Source organism: Prenolepis imparis, unplaced genomic scaffold (genome assembly GCF_030444845.1).
Source record: "Prenolepis imparis isolate NDT839.2.m4 unplaced genomic scaffold, iyPreImpa1.0 SCAF_3, whole genome shotgun sequence".
Lineage (NCBI taxonomy): Eukaryota > Metazoa > Arthropoda > Insecta > Hymenoptera > Formicidae > Prenolepis > Prenolepis imparis.
Genome location: NW_028141161.1, coordinates 10,262,356 through 10,276,593, shown reverse-complemented (window position 1 = coordinate 10,276,593; position 14,238 = coordinate 10,262,356). Strand labels below are relative to the sequence as shown.

General features: G+C 39.2%; 1 long non-coding RNA gene across 1 annotated transcript in view; it reads right to left on the bottom strand.

Annotated features, from left to right (window-relative positions):
* LOC145934121 (uncharacterized) overlaps positions 1-14,238 on the bottom strand; it is a 112,576-nt gene that overhangs the window by 29,223 nt on the left and 69,115 nt on the right. The window lies entirely within an intron of this gene.

The following is a 14,238-nucleotide window of genomic DNA, read 5'->3' as shown; positions in this document are numbered from 1 at the left end:
AATCAATGACGGTTTATTTTCCGCATTATCATGTATATTTTTTTCGGTTCAGTCAGATTTATTTCTTTCGCGCTTTCATTTAGAATTTAATTAACGATTCTGATCCGTTCACATGGACCATGTATATACCCGTAATACTGTAATAAGGCCCCGGTCACTTTACACCTTCGGGCCCGTGTCAATTTCGCGACCGAGGCGAAGGCCGAGCGGAGATGTCAAACGCGCGCTCGGGAGAGCTGCCAACTATTCTGAGAACGGAGGCTGCTCGTTGCGGGAGGAAGCGTGTGGCAATGCTTCTCGCGCCTGAACCCGAGACCTTGGAACAACCGTTGCCCCCGATCACGCTATATGTATATATATATGTATTCCACGGTAATAAGAGAGGAATCGCGCGCGGACCACTCGCGAATTCTATATACAATCTTGCGTTTTTACATCTCTCTTTTCCCCAAGTTTTCAAGTTCGTTGATAACTTTATGCATATTATATTTGGAAGGACACATGTATATTTAGTATATTATTTGGCAAATCTGAAAAACTCGAGTTTAACGTCAAGAAATGATGGGCGATCTTTATTTCAGATTGAACTTTAAATAGACAAATGTATATGCATGGTTGCTTTTGATGACACTTGGAAACTTGACAAGCAAGTGATACTTAATTATTTGTCGATTATTATTGTACAATATATAATATTATATTTTATTAATTTGTGCAAAATACAAAAATGCAACTGCAAAAATAAGTTTTTAACATGTTATTAATCTTATTTATTTAATTATATTTTGCATGCACGTGTGGCAATTTGTTCTCTATAAGAAGACAATTTTTTTTCGCCTGAATTAGAATTTCAAAATATATGCTTTATCATGCAGAATACTTATAGCGTAAAATTATGGCACAATGAAAAGCCCGAAAAGACCGAGCATGAGAAGGAAATGTTTGATATGAGCTTTCTTTACTGCGATGCATTGTTCGGATCAGAAAGACGGACTCGCTGACTTTGCAAAAAAATCCACTACCGTAAAAGTTTTCTACACCGTTTCCTAGTGCGAAACGGTAAATTCGCTCAGGGTCGAATCGAATGAGCGTTCTGGGAACCAAACGAACGATTCGAACGAATTACGAGCGAAATCAGCTCTGACTTGTGATTCGCGAAGATAAAATCGTAATTTCGCAAAATCGCGTAAAAAAAATCACTTGTATAATACTGAATTCGTTCTACCGTGTTGATCAGTGTTATTCATGCTAAAATCAATCGCGGAATATTTAAATAATCATCATAAAAAATTGTCTTATTCTCCAGATGCTTCGATTATAAATCAGGAAATTTTTATTCGAGAGAAAAAATATTTATAAACATATATAATCACTATATTTTCTTTCCCAAAGAAAATTATTTTATATTTTCATACTTTCGTATATTTAAATATGTTTAGAATGAACTAATAATATATAAAATTAATAAGAGCAATATTAAAATACGGAAAATGTATTTTAATGCATGCCACACATATGTATGTGACGCACTATACCTGCTAATGATGATGGAACCGCTCAAGTATCCCACACTGTATGTATCTACCTGTACGTTTCATAATGAGAAGGCTCGGGTTTGCTGTGATCACCATTATTCGGCTATGCACCTATAGGTGCTAATGAAGCCACGTCATTCGACGTCAGTCGGCTCCTCTGCCATCACGGAGGTCTCCGACATTTATCTCACGCTTTGGATCTCTCTCGTGCTCTCTTCTCTCTGTCTCTTTCCGTCTATGCACGCTGTGCGCTTCTGACGTTATCGTTTGCTATTCAGGGACGACGGTTTGATGAGAAAGAGAGAGAGATCGAGCGACCTTCATCGCTGTACGATTCCGGTAACGACGAATCATCGCCGACCTCGAAATCCGTACCGATCGTTTCGACCCGTGGTGCTCTCACTAAAGGAAAATGCCATTACCATACGTTCAGCACGATGTGCGCTTCGCTGTAGGTAGGCTCGCACTAAGGATACACTCTACGAAATACCTCTCTTGTCTTTTTCATTTTATCTTATTCTTTCTCTCTTTCTCTCTACGTACGTGCATTCTCAACAAAGCGGGAACGCGTCGAAAAAAAATGGGGATTAAAATGCACATTGGAAAATAATTGCGCGGATTAAAGTCGCGCACGCGTTCGAGAGATTTTGATGCTCACAAGCGCGATATTGCACGATAGTTCGCTCCAACGTATAATAAATACTAACGCGCGATGAATCATACTCCATGCGAAACGTGAAATGATTTTATGTCGTTTAAAGCTGTCCATAATTTCAATAAGCTTTCTCAAAAAAAAAAAAAAAAAAAAAAAAAAAAAAAAAAAAATACACACTCTTACAAGTTTTATTAAATTAAACCTCCGCTCCGGCGCGCGCATAAAATTAATTATTACACCGTATCTTTATGGGGCGATTGTAAAGCGAACGAACGAAATGCTCGAAATGCTGTCGGCGGCGCATGTTATCCCCGATTCCATTGTCGGTCAGCACCGGGAACGACGTACAGTTTGCTCAAACGCTTTGCACCTGCATCGCACCGCGCGGCTTAAACGGCGCGGACGGGCGCCGCATCCATTACCGCCCGTGTCGCGCATTCGTCCCTCTCGCCTGGAATAAGCAAACACTAAATATTTATTCGGGCATGCCGCCGAACATGTGTCCGCGCGGGACACACGGATGTGCGGTTTCGTGAAGAGGACCGCATATCGTAATATACTCGCGATCCTGCGTCGAGTATGCACTTTTGCGGCGCGATCGAAAAATTCCGAAAGAACGCAATTGTTTTTTTTTTTTTTTTCCCCAGCGAGAATTTCTCTCGTATAAGTAATAAATTTATATAATTCCGCGTGTATATAATTATATAGATTGTCGAGTATATTTTTTCTCTTATTGTTAGTGAGATCGTTATAATGATAAAGGAACGATTTGTTGTCGCGTCGTCGAGGAATGCAATTTAATTTGGTCCGACAAATTTATATATGTCTCAGATTTTTGTACGAGAGCACCGTAGGACATTTATATGTCTGCGTCATATTACATTACTTTAACAAGCCGATGATTTATAACCGTATATATGCGCGTTCTGCTGAATTTGTCACGTTGCCAGAGGTTCTTTCACAGTGGGGAAAAGTTTGTAGTTTATTGATACACTCTTCTATCGCGCGAAAATTGAGAGAGAGAGGAAGATTAAAGAGACCGTTGTGAATTGTAATCACTGCACTTCGGTGGATTAAGGGCGAAGTGAGATAACGAGATTTCCAGAAGTCATTCCATCCATCTCTCCTGAAACAGCGGTTATACTAGTTCGTGCTCCACGGTTCTCGCATGTACGTTCGCCCACGGGCGACTACAGGCGATTCGTAAAAACGAAGCCGAAGACACGAAGAAAACGCGGCTGTAAACCACAGGGAAGAGACCTCTCGCTTCTTCTTCTCGTTGCGGCGTGGGCGCCCTTGCGAGAGGGAAGGAGATACGCGACTTGCAATAATCCGTCCGTGGTGAGAAAAGTGGAAACGTCGATAAAAATAAAATTATCGTTGGATGGAATGGTTTTTACCCGACCCGTTGCTTCTTGAGCTCTCGCGAGATATCCTCCCCGCGTCCGCGAACAAACTGAAAATCGCTCTTCCAGAAGGAAAGCGCAGACAACGCTACAGTAACGAGTTCGCATTAGCAGAGTGAAGCACTTACAACTCTCTACGAGCTAAAGCTCTCGTCGCGCGTAAAATAAATATATATATTACATGTTTTCTTCGTTTCATTAAGAGACTATTTGCTAAGATATAAATTATCGATACTAATTAAAATACAGACTTTTATTATTTATTAAAATTGTTTACTATATTAATGAGAGAAATAATGTTTAATAAGATAAAATATTTGAGAGAAAATCTTCGGGATACTTCGTAAGCTGAGGCAAACGTAAGTAAATACGGAAGGCAGAAAACGAAAGACGCGATTACAGTAGTCGTTGGTGAACGTTGAGCTCTCGCGGATCTTCATGATGCGCGTCGCAAACTCATCTCGAACCACTACCGACCGATTGGGGGGACACAAGACGGAAAGACAGCGGAGACGCAAAGCGTGGGAGTATGGCAGAGAGAAAGACAGAAAAAGAGGATCGGAGAGAGTCGGCCCTATAAAAAGCTATCGTGCCTGACCTCCCGCAACGAGACTTTTCGCTGCTGAGTATAAACGCGGGATACTCGCTCTATATGCGCGAAGTCAGCTCGCGTGTAATCGTTCAGCTTATTGTTAGAGATATGCCTGAAAGAACTGAGGACAATTATGCTATTTTTCTAAAGGCAAATTACAAGAAAAGCAATGAATTAATTATCTTAATGTACCTATGGAAACCAGGCGAAAAGTTTTTCTTTTAATTGTATTTTTTTTTTCAAAATTAAGAAGTAATCGCAGGGAACTAAATCGAAAAAAAATATGATATAAGCACGCGTGTTTTCGAACCGATAGAATTAATTTGCCGCAAAGGGGTTTGCAAGAGACAGTTTAGTCCGTAGTATAGTCTCGAAAATTTCGCGTGCGTGAGTGAGGTCGAGATGCACGTGGATGCAGCGCTTCTCGCTCAAATGCAACGCGACTTCGTGGCCGCGAAACTGGCCGTGGCGAAGAACGTGCCACGATGGAAAGAGAGAAACGAAGATAAATTGACAGACGGACGAAGAAAGAACGAGGATTCGCGACGATGGTGGTGCGAGGGAGAGGAAGAACGCGAACATGACGAGTGTGAAAAAGAGAAAGAAAGAAGGAGAACGAGAGCCTTGAACCCCCGATGCGGGACGAAGGACAAAATACTAAAAATATCCGCGCAAAAATCACCTCGACACGGTGCAACGGGTTTAATGGCGGTTCGGCATGCAAAATCTTTCGGAGCGGCGCGATACCGCCTCTCGCTCTTCGCCGACTCGCATTTAAACGGCGAGAGAACCGGAAGTTCAGCTGCATCTAATAATAAATATCCCATTATGGGAAAGATAAAAAAGTCATCGTTGGTTCTCTACCTTTGTTTCTTTTTCTTTAGATTATTTAAAAAATTTGACAATTGTTTAACAAGAAATAAAGAGGGGAGGATAGAGGATACAATGACGCAATAATGGATGCAGGATGTTATAAGTGATTGGAAATTTATGCCGAGTATTTTCATGAATTTTGAAGATTTCCGGAATTTCGACGCGTTTTGTTTAATTTTCCGAACTCACACGTGTTCATCACGCTGTCAACCTTTAAGCGCCACGCGCGTTGCACCGAGAAACCCGCTGCATCGAAGAACGAAGTGCGTAAATCGCGTCGGTTATATTTAGTGATACCAATGCGACTATCTCGCGTAGTTTCGCCCCACGCGAGCATTAGCGAGCAAAATTTGACCGCGTCTAAAACGAGATGTTTAATATCTACCCAAGTAGTCTATAAACCCGAGGCTCCAAACAGAATCATTAAAATCGTATAAATCGCCCAAAAGATACGCCGATAAAATCGGACCGGATATTTTTTTATTATCTACCTGTGTTATAGAGACTTCATTAAATAATTGGTTGATCTTAAAAATTCCCTTAAAATATTATCAAAATGCCACTAACTTGTTCGGTACCAAGTGCGTGATGATATTGCCGCTCCTATCGTTGCTGTGTGGGCGACGTGTGTGTTTTGTATCTAACTATATTTGTTTACATTCCGCTATCTATCTACGTATCCGAGCAATGCCAGATGATGTTTATACTCTTGACGGTTAATTACGGATGTTGGAATCTTTCCGTTAATGAACTTCTTTCGATATCTCTAGAATGAAAAGGAATGTACATATATACATTTCCACAAACAGAGATACATAATTATACATATCGTATTTCTCTTCAAAAATCGTACACAGTTAATAACAATAAATATATTTTCGCATACATCATCAAAGAGATATTGTATCTCCATTTATTCGTACATTTTAAATGATCTACTAATTGGCGATAAGATTTGGGAACAGAATTTTTATTTATAATTTTACGTATCACGTATAATGCAGAAAAAAACACATGTGAAGAATTAAAATACACAGAAAATACGTATCGCAGAATACCTATACATGTACGTTAAAAGAGATACAGGTCGCATAAAATTATATATTTCTGTTTTGAATTTTGTCGCCAATTATGGATCATCTAAAGCAGGTTTTATCGGCCAATCCGTATACGAATATAATATTTCGCCACGGTCGTGTCCGTGAATGCAACGGCGGTGATCGTCCCTATCAAATCACCGGATGGCCGTCAAATACGTGCGTTCGGCCATCTGTCCGCTCGGCTCGCTCGTGATCTGGTACCTGTTTGGCCGTACGTTTGCCAGACTACCTACCTGCCTGCCTGCCTTCTTCTCTTGTCTGCCTGCTTGCCTACCTATCTACTTGTCTTTTCGCCTGCCTACCTACGCGTGTAGGTTTTCGACCGCACGATGCGCCTAAATTCTGAGCCGAGATTTCGCTCCTACTTTCAATTTTCTCCACTCAATTTCCTTCATATTTTCTCACATTTGGGGATTCTATAAAAGATTTCGATCAATTTAAATTATATAGGAATTGAACTCCTATTTTGTACCTTAATAAATAAATGAACAATTTCGGGGACCGTACAAATAATTACATAAACAAAATTATATGCTTTTAAAATACTGCAGAAAAAATCTCTCTCTACTTGATACTTAATACTTTAAGCATCACCTTCTTTTGAAATTATTTAATTTATAGTTTTACCAAAAGCTTTTTTTTTAATCTCTAAATGAGAAACTGTTTACTGCATAATTTATAAGATATAAAATAAAAAAGTTAAAGTTGAAAATATAAGCAAAATTTTGACTCTTTAGAAATTTTGGCTCTTTAGAAAGAACGAAAGACATCGATGATTTGCGAATACGGACGCACCAAAGGTCACTCGATTGTACCTATTATCCACTCACCAATCTACCTACTAACCATCGACGCGTACCTGAGGATACGCATCTCGGCTTCGTCCTTCGAAGTCTGCGGAAAATCTTGATTTCGTTCGTCGATCGTATGCCAGGCATATCTCGCTCGTAAAACGAGCCTCAATAAATCGAGACGCGAGACATTAAGCGACAGCAGAAACACAGCCGCGCAAAATCAATATATACTTGTTCGGAATCTTGCGAAACTCTTTCGATAATAACACACGCAAAGATCGACTTTGGAGCAAGAGAAGGATAAGTCGTTAAAGAAGGCGGCAGATACAGACTATGTGTATCCGATTTCGCGTACACATCTTAGAGTTCAGCTGCAGTAATGATTTATGATCTCATAGACCGACACTAATCTCCTCTAACACGATGAAATTGGAAGATTTTACTCGTTGTTTATTTCATATCTGTGTAATAACTATGTCTATATGCGCGCGCAGAGCTACAGCATAATTTTATTACGAAAGAGGTTCATGAAAGCGTGATTTCGTAAATCAAGGCGCTATTGCAGAGAACATTAAAAATAACCTAGGTCAAAATCTAAAACGTATTAGATTTGGAAGATTAAGACGATGGTTAGCGAGGCCATAAAGTTCGTCATACGATGTTCGAGGAATTACATTGACAATGATGGGAGAACGGAATGACGCCACGTGCGATAATGACCATTAGCGGGGAACATAAATCATGAAACTGCAATCGTAAAATACACGCGCGCCGGGGTTAGCGCTCTGCAGTTAAGCAACACGTTAGCGCAAATTGCCGCAACGCGTCTGGTTTAGCGAGATTTTCAAAACTTGGGCTTACGTCATTTTCGCAATAAAAACACGATTATATACACGATCGCGATATAGATAAGTAGAAGGTTACCGTACATGTGCGTTTCTCTCTTTCGCGCATGCCTCTTCTAATGTTGCACATCGGCCCGTGAATAACCTAGGCCCCGTAGGCATCTCAACCGTGAAAAGTCCTTGATATGCGAGCGTGCACATCTCCACGACATACATAGGCCAAACACACTTTCGTGCAAACTTCATCGACACATATACAGCTGGATTCAGCACAGGCTAAGTATTTCGTCGTTTGTTAAAACGATAAAGAGTATAGAGTCCATTTAAATTTGCTAGATGTAGATAAAATGTTCTTTGCGTGCTACATAGCAATTAATACAAGTTTAAGAAAGATCATGAGAAAAAGATAAAGAATAAAAGATAGAAAAAAAGACAAGTGACGTTTATATTGAAAGCGTCTAATTTTTTTCAGATAATAAATTCTATAAATGCAAAACAGAACATACATTTCAAATAAATATTAATGCGTGTAATAAAGTAAATGTCAAGTATAATATTAGATTATAGAAATATGTTAATCTTATCAAAGAAAGAGTGACAAACAACGATATAGAGAATAGATAGAGAATAAATAAAATAGAAATATTATTTAAATTCGAAGGAATAAGATAGAAATATTTAATTAAAATAAAATGTATACAATTAAAAGAAGAGGAGCGGAAGAATAAACGAGCAATTTAAAGAAGAGGCATTTGCGCAATTAAAAGAGATCCCGATTTAGACTCGATAAAGTGTTTTGCTTGCCTTACAAAAGATTCAAGTAATTGATTTCCAATTGCAATAAAGTTTAAATTGACAGAAGTAATTATAAAACCCAACGCTCAGAGAAAGACAGACAAAAAATAGAAACAATTTTTATTGGCAGAATTGATACTATCATTAACACTAAATAATTGATCGAAAAAGTTTGTTATTTTTTTTTATTTACTCTTCATTTTGCAGGAGAATTGACCGTCTTTAGAGTCTAAAGAACGTTGGCTTTTTTGCTATTATTTATCTGTTTAAACTTTAACTACGAAGTAAAACAAATATGAAATGGACAAAAACAACAGTGATAGAAACGACAGTATTAATGACACTGATAATGATAGTGCAGATACAAATTCTTATTTATCGGATAAGTTTAACTTTTATACGATAAAATAAACTTCGTTTTATTAAAGCGGATAGTGATGTGTCTTAATAACTTTATATTTTTTCATATATCGCATTTGGAGAGAGTAAAATAATTTGAAAATGAATCGATTCGAATAATAAATTCTTTCGACGATCAAACGGAAAGGGGATGAAAATAGTCGCGAGAGAGGAAGTTTATTTTTGAGTTATGATTACTAAAATAGATGAGGTATATCAAGAGTAGTATTACATCTGTCCCTCGGCCATTCGGCCCTCAAATTGTTGGCATCCTCGTAACACGTGTCTCTCATCTGCGCCAACATAGTAGAACGTTGAATTAGACTAGACACACGCATGTGCGTCTCTATATTGTCTACTCTACACCCCCGGAAGATTCTTTTCCCGAACATGCTCGAAACTGTCGCGGAAGCGCTCTCGATTTACGATCCTGTAGGTAAGGCTCTTTTAATGAACCGTATGGAAAGATTTACTACTTTGAGTTACAACTCTTTGGCTTGCAACAACTTATCCACGTGTGCCTATGCACGCGCGGGGTCTCTTTCTCTCTCTCTCTCTCTGTTTCCTAGAAAGACACGTTACACCTCTATAGATATATACATACATCTCTTTCTCGGAGTCGCTCGCTCTTTCGATTATTTGCATCATCGCAACACGTGTCTATATCGTCAACACGCAGCAGAACGTCGAATTGTGAGCCAGGCGCATGTGTATATCTATGTGTCATAAACGCGCGCGTTATACTTGTCATCGAAGCGGCGCGGCGACCGCGATGCAACCGAGTTGCATATGCATATATATAAATGCATATACGATTCGACCGAGAGAAATAGAAAGCGAGAGAAAAGAGGGAGGAGGGAGGAAGAGAGAGACGAAGTGACTCTCTCAAACGATGCAGCCGGCGCGTGTATATGCGATGTAAACAGTGCGGTTGCTGGCAGCCCTGACCGGTCGGGTGCAACGCCACCGCGGACCTTGAGCGATTATTTTACTGTGAACTCGCCTCTCTCGCGCGCGTGCACGCTCCGGCAGCTCCGTTTTATAAACGTGCGTCGCATTTATGAGCGCGGTTTTACGCGCGCGCGTACTTACGCGTTCTCCAAGAGAGCGAGGCGACCGCGAAAAGTATCGCGCGCGACGCGCAGATCAAAGTTGTCGCGAACGACGCGACTCGTAAATACGATATACAACACGCGCGTCGACACGTTTTAATGCATTCCGCGGGAAAGGGAGAGGGAGAGATTGCACGATTAGACTGACTTATTGGATCGCGTTCGATTTGCGTAGGATCGGTAGTTTTTTTTTCTTTTTTTTTCCGAGTGAAAAATGATCCATTTGGATTGCGCGTAAGTTTGAGAGATATATAATTTTTAACATCGATATCTTAATATCAATCTTGGCCGATTCCACGCGTCATCCGCGACACTACTTGACACGTTTTACGTTTTGCGAGCTGTTTACGCGATCTTTGAAAAACATGGTTCGCCGCGCATCGCATTCACAATTCACGATCTGGACGTTTTTATTAGCGCAAATTGCGATCTCCTCTATTAATAACAATCTCGAATATATACCGCTGCGAGATAGTCAATGCGGATGCGAGTATCTCGACCTGCATCGCGACTCTCGCCGCCGCTACTCCAAAAATACGCGCTGCGGTGACGTATCGACCAAACGAAGGAAAACACAGCCGCGAGAGTGTTATTTCAATCATCGTGCCAGGAAAAAGAAATCGCACTCGGAAAATATTTATCTTCTGTACCGCGAGTAAACGACGAGTCCGATCGTGGAAACGCGCGAGATCATATCGTATCATCCGGGAGTCTTTTGATCTGCGACGAGACGGTATCGATCAATCAATCGGTCCCCCATCAGATGCAATAATACATATATCTCTATTTAAGAAAAACACGCAAAAATATAAAAAAAAATATATAAAAGAGAATAATAAAAATGTGCACCTTTCTCTCGCGACGCAAGATTGACGTCCAATGTGCGCGCTCTCTCGTACGAAAAGTAATCTCGTGAAAGATAATCCAATCTTGAGGGACTTCAGATGAGACACACATTGATACTATTAAATACATACCAGCTGGATCCTACGTACATCGCTATCGCGCTTCGTGCTCGAGTCTTGCTTCGGCAATCGGAGCGGTTGCCACCTCGATGCAGGCCTTGGCGAGAAAAGGGCGGATGACTGCATACCCAGGCGTGATAGGATGAAATCGAAAGCGCGGCACGTTTCCACGCACGATCGCGAGGCCCGCTATTAATAGCATACTGCGCGTTATTATCATGTCGATGAACGTCGTCGCGACAACTCGAAGCTCGGAAAGAGAGACGATCGCGCGAATCTTGTCGTCGTTTTTACGTATCTTTCATCCCCGGAGAGAGAATCTCACTCTCTCGCGCGATTATCGATTACTTACCTCGGAGATTGTGTCCTCGCACAAGACCGCGAACAGACATGCCCTCGGCAAATTAAATTCTCGATTGTTCCGCAATTGAGCGGGCTAAGGGTATTGGGCGGCGTTGAAGAAGTGAACGTAATTTACAATTGAACTGCTTTACAACTGCCTCGAGCAAATTTGCCTTGGAAAGTTACGCAAACGATCGTGCACACCCTGTGCGCCAACTTATGTTATTATTCAAAGTTTTTTTTTTTTTTTTTTTTTTTGGACGTTATTTTCCCTTCTTTTTTTTTGTACGAGGGAGAGAGGTTTTCCAAACTTTTCTTCTCAGTTATTGTGCGCAGGATTATATATATAAAATTGTAACATTGTAACATTGTAACAGGATTATATACTACATATAAAATTGTAACAAGTAATGAAACCTTGTAGTAGCTTACTTTTGGATTGCATATTTCTCTCCTTTTAGCAAGATATGAAATAATTAATGCACTCTGCGTCTTAGCACGAAGGCTGCTCGAAGGTTAATTAATGCTGAAGAGACGGTGACGGTAATAGTGATGTGAAAGGAGTGGTCGTGATAGTGATTCTGTAATTAAAAAAAGGCTACGGGTTATTTTTTCAAATTATTTTTTAATAATTTCGATAAAAAATGATACAAATCGGATACTTAATAACAATGTAATAATGTTATAAGATATTATAAACAAGATTACTAAATACAAATGTACAGTTGGTATTTAAAGTTAGTTACATTCTTTTCTGCTTTCTTCAATTATGTATATATGCTGAAACTTAAGAGCTATATAACTTAGAAGCGCATCTCTTACACGAATATATTTCCTTTTACCATAAAAACGACGGAACTTTACGATGCTCCGGCTAAAGAACGTGCAGTATATTAAAGACGTAAATTATAAACAGAAAGTAAGCAAAAAAAATTGACAATTCTTCGACGGAAATAACCTTCCTTCCGCCATGCGCAACATACGTGTAATCGATGCTAAGAAAAAAAAAAACGAAACGAACGATCAAGCGACGCAACAAAACAACGCAATAATTAAAAGGGGGAGAAAAAACAAGAAAAAAATAGATTTCTGAAAACTCTCTTTTCTATGAAAAAGTTTGATGAACCGACCGGTTATTGCGAGAGATACAGGTCTGTGTAAAAATATCGTGAAAAATTTACGGCATCATCTTCTTCGAAAGTGTTACCTTTTTTTTTTATTTTTTCCTTCTTTCGATATATCGACTGCTCGTCATGAAAAATAGACATCTCGGCTGAGATCAGGGTTTTCAACGCGTTAAGTATCTCGATAAAAATGAGCTCTATCTTGCTTTTTCGTAACTAATCGCTCGCCTTCGCGGAATATTGCACTTTGATGTACCCCTTTTCTCTCTCGCGAGAAGCTGCACTTTTACATTTGATATTTCTTTCTCTTTATTTTTTTCTACTCGAAACAACGACAACGTAGCATCAAGGAAATGATCTGTACGTTTTTTTTTTCATTTTTTTTACGGGAGAGAAAATTTGCGAAAGCTCGCGCATCCTCGATACATATCGACACAAGCGATTACATGTCACGCGACAAACGCCTAAGGTACACGAATGCATTTTAATCCGACCAATATTAGAAATATTATACGTTAACCGTAAATAATGGCTCTGAATAAACCTTATTACGTACACCAAATGTAACTGTAGCCCATCGAAGCGCAATCTCGAAATATCAAAAAATCTCTCCTTCTCCGTGACGCTCTCAATTAGACATATATACATACTAAGAATTTGTTAGAAACTACTACACATCTATTTGTCGAATCGTTCATACACATATATATAATATATACGTATATACGAATACATGCGTGCGCATTGGCTGGCGTTCAAATCGTCGTAATTTTAATGCAAGATTATTTTATACTGACACGAAATATTAACTTTAATCTTAACTTTTGATTCTTGGAGAAATTAAATTCTAAATCGAATATTTAATGCTAAGCTGAGATAATGATTACTAATTATTATTTTTTAATTTATTATTGAATTATTTTTATTTTTAATTTATTATTGAAACTTTGAAAATTAGTTGTTGCAGTGTTGCACAAATATTAATTGCATCGAGATCAACTGCACATTAATTGTCAGACGATTCGAGTGCCCGCGAGTGCGCGCGCGCTTAAATTTACTTGTTACTCGATGAAGTTTTGTAAAAATTGAAAAATCCTAATCGTAACACTCGGAGATGTGTGTATATGTGTGTGTGTGTGTGTGTGTGTGTGTTGTCGATGCGACTTCGAGTTCGCCGAGATGCATTATATCACGGCTTACGATTTACTTGAGCAGTAATAATTTGTAACAGGAGAAACGTGTGCATTCCCCCCTCTCTCTAAGGCGTTCCTAACACTTACATGTGGAACGCGACATTTGCGTGGTACATAACAATTATTAGAGATCGGACGATAAAAAAATTAAAAAAAAATTGGCGATCCTCCAAGTCGTATCGACGACTTCGTTAAAGATAGAAGGCGGCTGCGGTGCGAAGAAACCAAGAAAATCCGATCACAATTAAGAAGCGTGACTTTCTAATACAGTTTCATGTATTTTTATGATATGCAACGTGTCCCATAAGAATACATCTTACAATCTGAACTGATTTTTTTAGTTGTAACGTTACAAAATCACTCTAAATAACTAAATGTCAAACGAATCGGTGGAAATAAGTTTTGTGATTTTTTTTTGCAAAGAACTATCGCGTAAACATATAACGTAAATTGCACTTGGAAAAGAAAATGAAGAAAAACTTGAGCGATAGAATTTGTAGTGGAAGCA